This window comes from Muntiacus reevesi, chromosome 6, assembly GCF_963930625.1.
Source record: "Muntiacus reevesi chromosome 6, mMunRee1.1, whole genome shotgun sequence".
Lineage (NCBI taxonomy): Eukaryota > Metazoa > Chordata > Mammalia > Artiodactyla > Cervidae > Muntiacus > Muntiacus reevesi.
In genome coordinates this window covers 96,592,863-96,609,958 of record NC_089254.1, presented here as the reverse complement: position 1 = coordinate 96,609,958, position 17,096 = coordinate 96,592,863, and the positions used below count along the sequence as shown (strand labels likewise).

General features: G+C 42.6%; 1 protein-coding gene across 1 annotated transcript in view; it reads right to left on the bottom strand.

The window, feature by feature from the left end:
• Positions 1-202: 202 nt before the first annotated feature.
• Positions 203-17,096, bottom strand: part of LOC136170344 (uncharacterized) — a 145,342-nt gene continuing 128,448 nt past the window's right edge. Inside the window, 1 exon segment of the mRNA XM_065938497.1 lies at positions 203-304. The gene's annotated coding sequence lies outside the window, so the exon portion shown is untranslated.

The window sequence follows — 17,096 nt, the reverse complement described above, 5'->3', positions numbered from 1 at the left end:
AAGGAAACTAGGGATAATCCATTGCCCAGGCCACCAAAAGGGAGATACACCCATTGCACGGGGAAATCGGCTGGCAGATATAACTGCTAAACAAGCGGCACTAGGCCCCCAAATACTAACTGTCTCACTCGAGTCAGCATCAAAAAATGATGATGATGCGGCACTTGTTTATAGTGAAGAAGACCTAGACTTCCTTCAAGGACTTGGGGCGGACTATGATAAGGTCCATAACAGATGGATATACCAAGGGAAAACAGTGATGCCTCAAAGCACCGCCAAAAGACTTTTGACTAACCTGCATAGACTGACCCACTTGGGAAAAAGAAAAATGGCTGACCTCCTAAATGAAAATAAATTAGACTATTACATCCTTCAGAGAGACTTACTGATACAACAAATTGTAAACGGTTGTGAGGCCTGTGCAAAAGTAAACGCTGGCAGACTAAAACTCCCCTCCGGAGTTCGAGCCAGGGGGCATAGGCCTGGAGTCCACTGGGAAGTGGGTTTCACCGAGATTAAACCAGGCCTATATAATAACAAGTATTTGCTAGTGTTCATAGATACCTTCTCAGGATGGGTAGAAGCATATCCCACAAAGAAAGAAACAGCTCAAATTGTAGTCAAGAAGCTCCTCGAAGAAATTTCCCCCCGATTTGGTTTACCTAAGGTACTCGGGTCAGATAACGGTCCGGCATTTGTCTCCCAGGTAAGTCAGTTGGTGGCCAAATCATTGGGGATTGATTGGAAGTTACATTGTGCCTACAGACCCCAGAGTTCAGGACAGGTAGAAAGGATGAATAGAACAATTAAAGAGACTTTAACCAAATTAACGCTGGAGACTGGCACTAGAGACTGGGTTCAACTCCTACCACTGGCTTTATATCGAGCCAGAAATACCCCCGGCCCACACGGGCTCACCCCGTTTGATATCATCTATGGAAGCCCCCCGCCAGCTACATCCTTCTTTGACCCTGATGTCCTTGCGACTTCCCGTACCCTGCAGGCCCACCTACAGGCTCTGCAGCTGGTGCAACAAGAAATTTGGAAGTCCGTATCAGCCGCATACCGTGTGGATAACCCTGTTTCCTGTCCCCACCCCTTTAAGATCGGTGACACAGTGTTGGTGCGGAGACATCAAACCAAGACTTTGGAACCTCGCTGGAAAGGACCCTACACCGTCCTCTCGACCACTCCTACCGCACTAAAGGTAGACAGGATTGCAGCATGGATACACGCTTCCCACGTAAAAGCTGCACCTGGCCGCTGCTGCGAGGAGACGCCAGAACACGGATGGAAACTCCACCGCACTCAAAATCCTCTAAAGCTAAGACTTTCTCGCTTATAATGATTCTGCTATTTGTCCGGGGCGTCTCGCCCTCGGTTCAGGAGGGCGGGAGCCCCCACCAGGTGTACCGTATCACCTGGAGAGTTTTCAACACAGAAACCGGAGAGACAGCAACTGAGACTACTGGTGTAGCCCCAGTCTCCATGTATTTCCCCAGTTTGACTGTAGATCTGTGTGACATAGTGGGAGAAAGCTGGGATCCCAATCCCCAAGAGCCCTTCCATGGATATGGATGCTTACACCCTGGGTGGCGGGTAAAACCCGAGCACTTGACTTTTATGTATGTCCGGGTCACTCACGGACCCGTCCTGAAGTCCAGAGGTGCGGAGGGCCCCCAGAGGGATGGTTCAACAGGTCCCCCTGGATAACTACCCTAGTCTCTACTCTTATAGGACCCTTTTTTATACTCTTGCTTTTGCTTACTTTCGGGCCTTGCATTTTAAATCGCTTATTACAGTTCATCAAAAATAGGCTATCCGTGGTCCAAGCTCTAGTGCTCAACCAACAATATCAAATGTTAAAACAACAAGAACCCTAAGTTTTAAGATTAAAACTAATGACACAGAAAAGGGGGGAATGAAAGAATCTGAAAAACACTATGAAATTCCCTGGCCTGTGTAAATTTTCCACTTGCGCAAAATTTTCCGTTTGCAAAATAAGGATAGAGAAATGTAAACGGAACGTCTATAGGTTTCCCAATAACTGCACAAACAAGCCTGCGGTTTTCCGGAACCAACAGACTTCAAGCACCTGTACTCACAGATAAGATAACCCCATATGATACACATTATGTTACTCATTCACTGTACTGGATGTGCTAACAATGTGGCTTCTGCCCATAAAAGTCAGCTTACACTGCTATATGGCGCGACTCTGCCTCCGAGGAGACTAGAGTCGCCCGGCTTGTGCAAACCGACAATAAAGCCTCTTGCATATTGCATCTGCTGGAGTGGTTTATTGAATCGCGGGAGCTCCTCTCCGGAACAGAGACCTGACGTTTGGGTCTTACATTGGGCAGACAAGACAGTAACCACTTGAGTGAGTTATCTTACAACAGGAGGTCTTGGTAAGAAATGGAACTAACAAGCTACCACCAACTGGAAGAATTTGGGAAAGGTCAAAAGGAGAGAAGAGACACCACTCCATATGTCCTCCTGAAACGGGAGGGAAGGGGGGCATGGCACAACCTTTAAAAGACATAGCCACAGGACATGACAAAAATTGGTTAGAACCAACTGGCTCCAAGATGGTGGAAGATTTGACTTTCAGTGGACTTTGAGCCTCATTATATGCTCATTGTAATATGTTAGCATAAGCGAAGTGACATTCCTATCATGCCCAGACAGTTCAGAGATTGACCACCAAAGATCAAAAAGTGAGCAGTGGCTCAATTTCTGGAAATCTCCAAACCTTTCCCCAAATACTTACACTAATTAGCCTATGAAATTACCCACCACATAAAAGGTAACCACCCCATATTCCAGGGCCTCTTGCCTCTGACATGGCCCCCACTCTGTGGAGTGTATGTCTTTCTAAATAAATCCACTTCTCACATATCACTGTTTCTCACGGAATTCATTCTGCAACGAGACATCAAAAACCTGAATTTCATTAAGTCTTGAGATCAGGTGTGTGATCTCAATTTAAATATTATGGATTCTGTGGGGCTGCCGGGGCTGGCAGGCGGCCCGGACCTGGGTTTCGGTTTCCCCCGAAATGGTGGGATTCCCCACCCCCATCAGGTGACCTGGAGCCAGCCAATCAATATGCACCCAGTAAGAAACAAAGGGAGAGCTGAAAAGCCTGCGAATGCCCAGGTTTGAAAAAAGCCCGCGAACGTTTGTACCAATAAAATTGCTTTGCAAACATGTAACCAATCTGCTTAAGCCAGCTACCAACTGCTTATGTTCACCCTATAAATTTATTTAACAGCTGGGGCTCAGGGCTTTTTCCTGACCCTGCACCACTGCGTTGGTTGCGGCAAAAAGCCCTGACTCGAGTCAGTAATAAACTTCTCTTTTTTGCAAATTGCATTGTCTTGGAAGCCTTCTCTCTTCCCGCTCGGGGATTCGGACATTGGGCAAACAGATTCAAGTCCCAGTCTGGGTTTTGGTCAGATTTGAATCCTGGCACATGTTTCAAGTCCCATTCTGAGATGCATAGTTTCACTGCCAACCCCCCCAGAATCCTTCTCACTGGACTCTATCCTGGCTGAGCCATGTGCGTGCTGCCAGGAAGGACCGTGAGTCAGAACAATTAGCCAGACACAGCCTGGAAACTAACCCCTTTATCATAAAACCTGAGACTGACCACCACATGGCAGAGTAGCTCTTCTGGGTTCCCTTCTGCTGCTGCTCTCTGTCCGGGTGCCGCTTTCCAATAAAGTCTCTTGCTTTGTCAGTACACGTGTCTCCTCGGACAATTCATTTCTGAATCTGAGAATGTTGGATAGCACCCTGGAAAGGGTTCCCTTACATAGGGAAGTGCCCAGAGATGAGTAATTCAAAGAATTCCTTCAGAATTTGGATATAAATACTAACAAAAAGTGGGAGAGATTTGGGTTTCTGGGCAGGGGAAGCAAGTAATAGGAAGGTGACCGAGGATAGTATGGTAAGCAAGAATTGTTTAGTAAGAATTGTTATGCAGATTTAAGTCAGTGCCTTCTCCATTGATAAAACTTGCTATGAGTCCTTTTCCTGTGAAGGGAGAGGGAGATTTCCTTACAAATGGAAATTTACTCTATAAATGTAAATTTTCTTTACAAAAGAAAAATCTGGGCCTCGTTCTTAGAGCTTCCTTGTGTCTGCTGGTTTTCAATGGCCTTTAGTACAACATAATCCACATCCTAAAGAGGCCTATTTTGCAGCAGAACATCCTGGTATGTCATAGAGGGTGGTAGAAATATTCAGACTTCTTTTATTCTCTGCTTCCTGACCTCCCATCGCCTGCCAGTACCTCCCATTGGCTGAATCCAGAAGGAAACTAGGCTTCCCTGGAGGCTCAGCCTGTAAAGAGTCTGCCTGCAATGCGGGAAACCCGGGTACAAACCCTGGGTCAGGAAAATCTCCTGGAGAAGGAAATGACAACCCACTCCAGTATTCTTGCCTGGAGAATCCCATGGACAGAGGAGCCTGAAGGGCTACAGACCACGGGGTCACAAAGAGTCGGACTTGACTGAGTGACTAACACACAGAAGGAAACTGGCTGACACAGTGAAAAAGAGCAGGTCATTGTGGGGCCCTCCCAGGTACAAACTTTTTCCTAGTCACCATTTCTTGTTAGCAGTACATGAACTGAGAATTTCCAGATGTACAAGCTGGATTTAGAAAAGGCAGAGGAACCAGAGATCAAGTGGACAACACCCATTCAATCATAGAAAGAGCAAGAGAATTCCAGAAGAACATCTACTTCTGCTTCAAGGACTACACTAAAGCCTTGGACTGTGTGGATCACAACAAACTGTGGAAAATTCTGTAAGAGATGGGAATACCAGACCACCTGACCTGCCTCCTGAGAAATTTGTATGCAGGTCAAGAGGCAACAGTTAGAACTGGACATGGAACAATGGACTGGTTCCAAATCGGGGAAGGAGAGGTGTGTGAGATGAATGCAATTGTGTAGTTGTTTGAACATTCTTTGGGATTGCCTTTCTCTGGGATTGGAATGATAACTGACCTTTTCCAGTCCTGTGGCCACTGCTGAGTTTTCAAAATTTGCTGGCATATTGAGTGCGGCACTCTCACAGCATCATCCTTTAGGATTTGAAATAGCTCAACTGGGATTCCATCACCTCCACTTGCTTTGCTTGTAGTGATGCTTCCTAAGGCCCGCTTGACTTCACATTTCAGGATGTCTGACTTCTAGGTGAGTGATCACACCATTGCAGTTATCTGGGTCATGAAGATTTTTTTGTATAGTTCTTCTGTGTACTATTGCCACCTCTTCTTAATATCTTCTGCTTCTGTTAGGGCCATAATATTTCTGTCCTCTACTGTGCCCATTTTGCCAGAAATATTCCCTTGGTATCTCTAATTTTCTTGAAGAGATCTCTAGTCTTTCCCATTCTATTATTTTCCTCTAATTCTTTTCATTGACTGCTGAGAAGGCTTTTTTATCTCTCCTTGCTATTCTTTGGAACTCTGCATTCAAGTGGGTATATCTTTCCTTTTCTCCTTTGCCTTTAGCTTCTCTTCTTTTCTCAGGTATTTGTAAGGCCTCGTCAGACAATCATTTTGTCTTTCTGCATTTCTTTTTCTTCTGTTATTAGGTATCATTATTTATTATAAAACTATGTTACTATAATAGTGTGGTGTTACTGCAATGTAGAGAATGGGAACAGTGATATAGAATAGAAAATTTCAGCATAGACTCCTATATATATGCGCACTTGATTTGTGAGATAGTTGGCACTGCAGAATTGGTCCATTTAATAAATAGTACTGGGTCAATTGGATGGCCATAAGAAATGAAAGAAAATTGAACCTCTACATGGCATCATACCAAAATTCAATTCTAGATGGATTATTGACCCAACCGTGACAAGCAAAACTGGACAGCTTTTAGAAGGTAATATAAAAGTAAATCTTTATGACCTCAGCATTGGAAAAGTTTTCTTAAAATAAAAAGCACCAGAAAACACTCACCATAAATGTTAAATTTGATTTAAAAAGACACAAAATTTGATAAAATATTTAAAGACTTAAAAATGACAAAGAGTTGTATCTAAAAGACATGGCCTTCTGTAAATTAATAAGGAAAAAAAAAAAAAACCTAGTTAAAAAAAATGGGCTAGGGCTTCCCTAGTAGTCCAGTGGTTAAGAATCCACTTTGCAATACAGGGAATACCAGTTCAATCTCTGGTCCAAGAAGATCCCAGATGCCATGGGGCAGCCAAGCCTGTGCACCAGAACTACTGAAACCTGCATGCTCTAGAGCCTGTGCTCCTCAACAAGAGAAACCACCACAGTGAGATGCCCACACACTACAATGAAAAGTAGCCCCACTCATTGCAACTAGAGAAAACCCTTGCACAGGAATGAAGACCCAATGCAACCAAGGGGGGGGGGGGGGAAAGAGCTCCAGAAGATCCACAGGTCTTAACTGGAAAAAAAAAAAAAAAGTGGGGGTGGGGGGAGGAGGGGACTAAGTGTGCAGACAGTTTCTTCCTGAAGAAGAAATGCAAATGACCAATGAACATATGAAAATATGCCATCTCATTATTAATCACAAAAAATGCAAATGAAAACCACAAGGACATACTATTGTGAACCCACTCAATTGATGAAAATTGAAAATCTGACAATAACATGTTGAGTGAGGAGTGTAGAGCAATGAAAACTTTCATACACTGTTGACTAGAGTATAAGTTTGATTAACTACTTTGGAAAACCATTATTTATTACCTTGTCAAGTTGAAGATGCATGTATCTTTTATAATGGCTTTCAGACTAGAAATAACACAGATGCCTATTAATTGTATATTCATACAATGAAAATGAACTACAGGTACAGGGAATGTGGATGAATCTTACAAATGTAATGTTGAGAAAAAATATCTAGACATGATTGAATACAAAGAGACTGTTTCCATTTTTGTAAAGTACAAAACAGGTAACACTAAACAGTGGATTTGGGGATGATTTCTGTGGTGGGCATAATAATTCTTCCCCAATCCCCAAGACGTCCATCTGTTTTCCCAGAATTTGTAAATATGTTACTTTTTAATGTCAAAGGGAACCTTCCAGTCATTCTCAAAGGTAGCTGTTTTGAGATTGGGCAGATTATCCTGGATTATCTAGGTAGACTGGATGTAATCAAAAGGGTCTTTTGAAGTAAGAATTGAGAGCCAGAGAAAGAGATGTATGGAATCTCTTTGGAAGGAGGACAGAGAGATGGTACACTGCTCATTTAAGAAGGAGGAAGGGAGCTGCCATCAAAGAATTTGGATAGCTGCTAGAAGCTGGGGAGTCAAGGAGATTTTCTCTGAGACCTTCCAGAAAAGAACACAGCCATGCTGATATACCTTGACTTTACCCAGCAAGATCTGTACTGGACTTGTAACTTACAGATCTCTAAAATGATAAATTTATATTGTTTTAAACCTCCAGTATGTGGTCATTTGCTACAGCAGCAATAGGAAACTAATACAGGTACACAAATGATACAATTATAAATAAAAGTAAGGAAGTGATTGCCATAAGTCACAATGGGATCACCACTGAGAAGAGGTTGAAAAGGCAGTGTGAACAGGAAAGGGTCCTTGTAAGGGTGGTGGGTGTTGGCAGGGTCTTGTCTTTCCTGATCTGGGTTGTAGTTACCTGGGACTTTGTTTTCTAAATACATTGTGTACTTTATACACTTATATTGTATGCCCTTCTGTGCTCATGGGTTATATATCACAATTAAAGGGGAGAAAAGTTTTTTGCGTTCACAGGTTAGACATAAAGTTCTTTTTTTTTTTTTTTTTAAAGAAAAGGTGACCTGAGATGCTGAAAATCTTGAGAATGCTTCCTAGCAGAACCTTTGAAAGCCCAGGCATTATTACTCTTGTGCTCCTAGAAGTGCTAAAGAAGAGTAAAGACCATCAGTTTATCCAAGTGGGCTATTCAACTATTCAGTGACTGCTCAGTGGTTCTTATACTGTAAACCCTCTGGCCAACATTTTAGCACATATAGGGTTGATGCCACCATCTAGCTGAATGTAGCTTGGAATGGCCCTACTCCTACTTCTTTGAATAGTGTTTTCACTGGCCCTTGTGATTGCAGCCTTTTTCTATTGAAACAGACTCCCATTTTGCTAGCTGCTTAGTTTGCAAAATGGTTGGCTTTAGTAGTTAAGATTCATTCACTCTTCCCTTTAGTATCCTCTCTGTTCCAGGGACCCTGCTCAGCTCTTGGATACAGAGACAAATAGACTATGGTCCTTTCCTCATGGGAACTCTTGAGTCATAGAAGGAGATTTAAGAGTGGATAAATGGTCATGTGAAAATTTCCCTTTGAGTAAGACTCTACAGAAACACAGAGGAAAGAGAATCTAATGTTACCTGAGAGATTAAGACAGGCTTCCTACAGGTGACAAATGAAATAAAGAGTCAGTGTGGGTCCGCTAGAGCTTCCCAGGTGGCTCAGTGGTAAAGAATCCACCTGCCAATGCAGAAGACACAAGAGACTCGATTTCGATCCCTGGGTCAGGAAGATCCCCTGAAATAGGAGATGGCAACATGCTCTAGTATTCTTGCCTGGAAAATTCCATGGACAGAGGAGCCTGGTGAGCAATAGTCCACGGAGTTCCAAAGAATAGGACATGGCTGAGCGACTGAGCATTCACATGCATGTGGGTTAACTAAGAAGACTAAGTAGGAAAGAAGGTATTTCAGGCAAAGGAAGAGCTTGTGACAAGTCAGTGAGGTAAGAGGAGCATGGCCCATTTGGGGATCTGTTTAATTCTGCTGGCCAGCTGGCACTGAGAAGCTGGGGGAGAATGCAGGGAAGAAATCTAGGCATCAGGATCAAATTCAAGGCTTCAGTGCCGAAGCACCAGGCACAGGAGAATACTGGTTAGAAGGAGAAGCTGGAGGCATTTAATGGGAATCTGAAGTCAATATCAGACATGTAGCCAGAAGAATTTTTATAAATATCAGGGGTCATACAACAACTTAGACACAGCCTTTTCTTCAGCAATGGTTTTCTAGCTATTTACGTAGCTCCCTTTAGTTTTCCCTGGCTTACTCATCAAACAAGTATTTGTTGACTGTGTTCTGTATGTGAGGCACTGAAGTGAAAGTGAAAGTCACTCACTTGTGTCTGACTCTTTGTGACCTCATGGACTGTATAGTCCATGGAATTCTCCAGGCCAGAATACTGGAGTGGGTAGCCTTTCCCTTCTCCAGGGGATCTTCCCAACCCAGGGGTCAAACCCAGGTCTCCTGCATTGCAGGTGGATTCTTTTACCAGCTGAGTCACAAGGGAAGCCCAAAAATACTGGGATGGGTAGCCTATTCCTTCTCCAGCGGATCTTCCAGGCCCAAGAGTTGAACCGGGCTTTCCTGCATTGCAAGCAGATTCTTTGCCAACTGAGCCACGAGGGAAGCCCATGTTAGGCATCAGGCACTGGATATACAGCCGATGGGGTCACAAAGAGTTGGACATGACTTAGGGACAGAAAAACAACTGGATATACTGTAGTGACAGCAGCATCAAGCATCTCTTCTTGGGCCTTGCTTTTCATTTTGTGCAACTGTGGGAGCTACCACTCAGCAAAAAGGGCCATGCTGGATTTGAACCCTATGAGGATGGAATAGAGAGGCTTCCCTTGTGGCTCAGATGGTAAAGAGTCCACCTGCAATGCAGGAGATGCAGATTCAATCCCTGGGTTGGGAAGATACCCTGGAGGAGGGTATGGCAATCCACTCCAGTATGCTTGCCTAGAGAACCTCAGGGACAGAGAAGCCTGGGAAAGACAGAGAAGACTGGTGGAATACAGTCCATGGGATCACACAGAGTCGAACATGACTGAGCAACACACACACATACAGGATGGAATAGGTGTGCCAAATCTAAATATGTTGATGAATCAGCTTCCACCAGTGAATTGTGGTTATTTTGAAAACAGTGATGATAGCACTAAAAAAAAAAAACCTGTTGTTTATGCATTTGGTCAATAATTTAACAGTGGGTATAACCTAATCATAGTACCTATGATTCTAATACCTAAGAACTCTGGAACAGCCTTTCTTCTTCAGAAGTGTCAGCTTAATTGGGAGATCCTATAAGATAGGATCTTGTTTAGTAGGGCTAGCAGAGGGGATCTTGGGCACCTCAGGGAGCATTGAAGATAACTCTTGAGAATTAAGGAAGTTGTTTTTACTCTGAATGCAATTTAGTTAAGTTAGCTACACAAAGGGGATACAAGGATACAGAGAAAAAGGTTTGGGTACTTTTTTTTCCACACCACACACCGTATGAGATCTTAGTTTGTGAGATTCAATCCCAACCAAGGATTGAATCTATGCCCCCTGCATTGGAAACACAGAATCTTAACCACTGGACCACCAGGGTAACCTGGTTTTGGCACTTTTTACATATCTCCTTTTTTTCCTTTTTCTCCTCCAGTACATAAGGAGAGTATAAACTGTTGACTAAACTTCAAACTTAAGTGTTGTAAGTTAAGCAACAGGAAAGATATTTTTTTCAGTACCATTTTAAATGTCCTGTCATAGGGAATCTATCCATTTTAAATAAGATGCTTACCATTGGCCTAACTGGCAGGCAGAGTAGACCCTGGAGTGGGCAGGATTAGGATGATTTATATTGAACCAAATGACTGCCAGGAATCCACTGCTCTCAGTGGAGCTTGGAGAGGGTGGGGGCAGGAGAACGGGAAAAGAGGGTAATAGTATCTCAAGCTCAGTCCATAGATCTCTTTTATAGTAACTCTCTTGGTGATGCTCATGCCTCTAAATGGTATTAAATGTCATCAGTGGACTGACAATTTCCATGTTTATAACTAAGGCTCTGATCTCTGTTTCAAACTCCAGACGCATATTCAACTTCAACATCTCACGTGGATGTAATAGACATCCTAACCCAACATGTGGAAAACTCAACTACTGCTCTCCCCCACCTCCCTGCAAAAAGTCCCCCAACTCCCTGCAAAAATCCCCCACTCCAATTTAGCCTTCCTCGTATTCTCCATTTCCTATGTCATTGTTCCATGGCTCAAACCAAACACTTGGAGTTATTCTCCTGTTCTTACTGTCTATCAGACTTCACATATGACTCATTCATAAATCCTGCTTATTTTTCCTTTATAGTGTATCTAAAGTCTGATTACTTTTCATGACCCACTGCTACTACTCTGGTCCAAATCCTATCATTTCTTGCTTTATTACTATTTCTTCTCCTCCTCTTGCCACTCTACCCACTCTTCCCTCCATCCTCCACCCTCAGCCCAGCTAATTTTTTTCCAACCACTGAATTGAGTCTCGTTATTTCTGGGCCCAAAATTCTCCTTATAATGGTCCCCCTAGTCTTGGATAAATTTGCAACTCCCTTACCTTTCTGTCTTATCTTCTGGACTCTCCCTTTTGACTGCTTTGCTTCCATCATAGCAACTTCCTGGCTGATCTCAGATCCCATCATTTCCTCACATGCAGCTTTCAGTGGTGACTTGTATGACATGCTCTATTAGTCAGCTTGGGCTGCCATAACAATATACCATTGACTGGCTAGTATACACAGTAGGAATTATTTTTTTCACAGTTCTGGAGGCTAGAAGTCCCAAATCAAAGTGCTGACTAACCTGATTCCTGATGAGAGCTCTCTTCCTGGCTTGCAGCATCTGCCTTTTTTGCCAAGTGAGTCATCACATCGGTTTTCCTGTGTAGTGCACACACACACACAGATGCACATACACACACAGTGAGGTCTCTTCCTCTTCTTATAAAGCCCCAGTCCTAGAGGATTAGGGTGGTGCTAGTGGTAAAGAACATGCCTGCCAGTGCAGTAGATGCTGGAGACTTGGGTTCGATTCCCAGGTCAGGAAGATCCCCTGGAGGAGAAAAATGACAATCCACTCCATTATTCCTGCCTGGAGAATCCCAAGGACAGAAGAGACTGGCAAGCTACAGCCCATAGGGTGGGTAAAGAGTTGGACCCGAATGAAAAGTGACATAGCACACATGCCTTATGACCAGATTTAGCTTTTCTTACCTCCTATTGACCCAGTCTCCAAATACATGAGAAGCTTTTAACACATGAGTGGTGGTGGGTAGGGAGAGATTGGTGGGCAGAAATCAGTCCACAGGACCAGCTGAAAAAAACCAAGCCCAGAAACTTGGAAGTCTTATATGATCTAGTTCTCACTTGCATCTCCAGGTCTCTCTCTTAACTCTCCCCGACTGTTACTTCACACAGGCTTGTTGTTCAATTGCTCAGTCATATCCAACTCTTTGTGATCTCATGGACTGTAGCATGCCAGGTTTCCCTGTCCTTTGCCATCTCTCAGAGCTTGCTCAAACTCATGTCCATTGAGTCAATGATGCTATCCAACCATCTCCTCCTCTGTCATCCCTTTCTCCTCTTGCCTGCAATCTTTCCCAGCATTGGGATATTTTTTAATGAGTCAGCTCTTCATATCAAGTGGCCAAAGTACTGGAGCTTCAGTTTCAGCATCAGTCCTTCTAATGAATACTCAGGACTGATTTCCTTTAGGATGAACTGGTTGGATCTCCTTGCTATCCAAGGGACTCTCAAGGGTCTTCTCCAATACCACAGCTCAAAAGCATCAATTCTTCAGCACTCAACTTTCTTTATAGTCCAAATCTCACATCCATACATGACTACTGGAAAAACCAAAGCCTTGACTAGATAGACCTTTGTTGGCAAAGTAATGTCTCTGCTTTTTAATACACTGTCTAGGTTAGTCATAACTTTTCTTCTAAGGAGTAAGCGTCTTTTAATTTCACGGCTGCAATCACCATCTGTAGTGATTTTGGAGACCAAAAAATAAAGTCTGCCATTGTTTCCACTGTTCCTTCATCTATTTGCCATAAAGTGATGGGACCAGGTGCCATGATCTTTGTTTTCTGAATATTGAGCTTTAAGCCAACTTTTTCACTCTCCTCTTTCATTTCCATCAAGAGGCTCTTTAGTTCTTCTTCACTTTCTGCCATAAGGGTGGTGTCATCTGCATATCTGAAGTTATTGATATTTCTCCCAGCAATCTTGATTCCAACTTGTGCTTCATTCAGCCCAGTGTTTCTCATGATGTACTCTGCATATAAGTTAAATAAGCGGGGTGACAATATACAGCCTTGACGTACTCCTTTTCCTATTTGGAACCACTCTGTTGTTCCACATCCAGTTCTAACTGTTGCTTCCTGACCTGCATACAGGTTTCTCAAGAAGCAGGTCAGGTGGTCTGGTATTCCAACCTCTTTCAGAATTCTCCACAGTTTATTGTGATCCACACAGTCAAAGGCTTTGGCATAATCAATAAAGCAGAAATAGATGTTTTTCTGGAACTCTCTTGTCTTTTCGATGGTCCAGCAGATGTTGGCAATTTGATTTCTGGTTCCTCTGCCTTTTCTAAAACCAGCTTGAACATCTGGAAGTTCATGGTTTGCGAATTGTTGCAGCCTTGATTGGAGAATTTTGAGCATTACTTCGCTAACCTGTGAGATGAGTGCAATTGTGTGGTAGTTTGACCATTCTTTGGCTTTGCCTTTCTTATGGCAACACACTCCAGTGTTCTTTTCTGGAAAATCCCATGGATGGAGGAGCCTGTTAGGCTACAGTTCATGGTTTGGCAAAGAGTCAGACATGACTGAGTGACTTCACTTTTGCTTTCGCTTTTGCTTTTCTTAGGGATTGGAATGAAAACTGACCTTTTCCAGTCCTGTGGCCTGTGCTGAGTTTTCCAAATTTACTGGCATTGACAGGCAATACTTTAACAGCATCATCTTTTAGGTTTTGTAATAACTCAGTTGGAATTCCATCATCTCCACTAGCTTTGTTTGTAGTGATGCTTCCTAAGGCCCTCTTGACTTCACATTCCAGGATGCCTGGCTCTAGGTGAGTGATCAAAACATCATGGTTATCTGGGTCATGAAGATCTTTTTTGTATAGTTCTTCTTTGTATTCTTGCCACCTCTTCTTAATATCTTCTGCTTCTGTTAGGTCCATACCATTTCTGTCCTTTATTGTGCCCATCTTAGCATGAAATGTTCCCTTGGTATCTTTAATATTCTTGAAGAGAGCTCTAGTCTTTCCATTCTGTTTTCCTCTATTTCTTTGCATTGTTTACTTAGAAAGGCTTTCTTATCTTTCCTTGTTATTCTTTGGAACTCTGCATTCAGAAGTATGTATCTTTCCTTTTCTCCTTAGCCTTTCGTTTTCACACAGGCTACCCAGGAACAATTTATGGCACTCTCTGGATTCCTCACCAAGAAGATTTTATGTTTACATCTTTTCAATTCATCTCCTTCCCTGTAGGAACTCCATCCCCAGTGGTAGCATCTAATGCTTCCAATCACACTTGAAGGCCAACTTGTCTTCACATGGAGACTGAACCCAGTGTAACATGGTGGTGGTTTCTGTCCTTGGCAGTTATTCCTGCTAAATGTACAGCTGAGCCAGAGAATGCCTGGCCAACAGAGGGGTCTCCTGAGAAAAACAAACAATTTTGACAGTGCCCTATATTCCAGTAGAGATTACATATCAAGAGTCATAAAAATATTCATACACTCTGACCCACTTTGGTAATTCCACAGCTGGAGTTTCATCTCAGAGAAATAATTTAAAATAAGAAAAAAAGATCTGTATCTTTTTTTTATGAGGATAAAATATTAGATAAGGTGCTTAGCATAGCTTCAGGGAGACACTCAACAAAGTGCTTATGGCACATAATTAGAAACTTCAAGAGAAAATGAGAAAGTTTTAAACTACAAATACCCTAAATTTTAGGGAATAGAGAATGCTTGGCTTACTGTTGTCAGGACCAGCCCAACAACAAACTGACCTGAGTGAGCAGTGCCACAGAAGAATAAAGAAAAATATGACTCAGAAATAAAGTGGGGATCAGGGGGCTGATGCCATTTGCAGGCAAAAGCCCAGATCCTAATCCTTGAATGCCTTTTACTGTTAACTTCTACTTCCTTATTCATGCTCTAGAGATATCTGTTCTTTACAATCTCAGATCGGGGATAAAGATATACAATGCACAGTCCTCAATCTCAAACCTTCAGGCCTTCCATGTCTTTGTTAAGCCCTATAGCTAGTGATGGCCTTTCTCAGCAACTCCCTCAAGGCTCTGGTTTCGGAACAGTCACTAATGGTTTTCCATCATTCACATCAGTACGTCAACATCTTGTTTTCAAGATGTCTTTCCACGATGTACTTTTTATTGCTCCCAGCCCTTCGCCTGGGGGTGATGAGAAAGTCATTCTTATTTTTCAAAGAAGCCCTGTTAGTTATAGTACAGGCCTGTGCATAGCATATTCCCTTCAAGTGTTAGTTGCTCAGCTGTGTCTGACTCTTTGTGACACCATGAACTGTATGTAGCCTGCCAGGCTCCTCTGTCCCTGGAATTCTCCAGGCAAGAATACTGGAGTGGGTAGCCACTCCTTTATCCAGGGGATGTTCCCCACTCAAGAATTGAACCTGGGTCTCCTGAATTGTAGGCGAATTCTTTATAGTTTGAGTCACCAGGGAAGAGAATGCTTATAAATTATAAAGTACCAATATGTTGGAGTATTTTACACTCACTGAAATAAAAAGTATGATTATTATACAATACATGAAAAACATTTTTGTTATTTGGGTTTTTTTTTTTTGCTATGTTGGGTTTTCATTGCTGTGCAGGCTTTCTCTAGTCATGGCAAGTGAAAGTGAAGTCACTCAGTCATGTCCGACTCTTTGCGACCCCATGGACTGCAGCCTCCCAGGCTCCTCCGTCCGTGGGATTTTCCAAGCAAGAGTACTGGAGTGGGTTGCCATTTCCTTCTCCAATGAAAAACATTTTTGAAACAAATTTAAATAAGAAAATTAGAACTCAAAGCATAGCCTACATTATATTTCAACTAAGTAAACACTCTGTACACTTTCATGGTGAAAATTGGTACTAGCTGTACTTTGTTGAGTGTATCTTTCCCTGAAACTTTGCTAAGCACCTTATCTAATCTTCTATCCTCATAAAAATCTTTGAAAATAAACATGATTGCCTCCAAATAACAAATGAGAGGCTCAGAGAGCTGAGGTTAATTTAATAAACAAGTAGAAGAACAGATTGTTTAATCTAGATTTATCTGACTTAAAATCTTATGCATTTTCCTCTCTCCAAAGCTGCCATTCCAACCTTGGAAAGGAAAGCAAACAAACAAACAAAACAAAACACAAGCACAAAGAATCTAGTTGTCACATAAAAGCAGCATGACTATAAGAGAAATTTACATTTTAGTATATTTTATTATATTTTGAAACTGATTTAATAATTTCTCTAAAATGTACCCAGTAGGCACTCCAGATTCTCACACAAAACGCTGAGTGATATCCGTGCATTACCTGAAAAATGCCAAGTTCAGTGTGTACTTTCCTCCACTCCATTTTTATTTGAATTTGCATACCAACGGGTGACCAAGAGCAACCAACTAAGAGTATTACTGTAGAAGTACAAAACCTCTTCTGAAGACAAAGCAAACTATAGTTCTAAGTTCTGCCATGCGAACTTCCAACACAGACAGCCTTTGAGAATTTTATCTCTATATCAAACCAGAAGAGGGGAGGATTACTTATCCCACATCAGACCAACAGAAAAAGACTTCAACAAGATTATTGGGAAAGATTAGAGGACCTATAAGGAGGGGAAAAGGACATTTCCCTCTTCTGCTCAGCACTTGTTGCTGCTGAACTGCTAAAGCTCATGGACTCATCCTGGTGAAGTCATTGGTATATAGAATGGTGAGAAATTTCCTTGGAGAGCTTGATATTTGTGCCCTGAAACCTGGGAGCATCCATGATCCTAGAAACTTGTGCCTTCTTCACTGGAGAACAGACAGATGGTAACAGGGTGGTCAACTACATCTTGCACTGCAAGTTTGCATGTGTTTCCCTTAGGTTAAATTGACCTCAAAGAATGGTGGCCATCTAATTCTGGGTGACCATCTAATTATTCTGTCCCAGTGGGAAGCCTGCCAGAGTGAAGAGGCCATAGCATTAGGAGACTGTGATTTCCACCACCACAGACTCTTGCTGA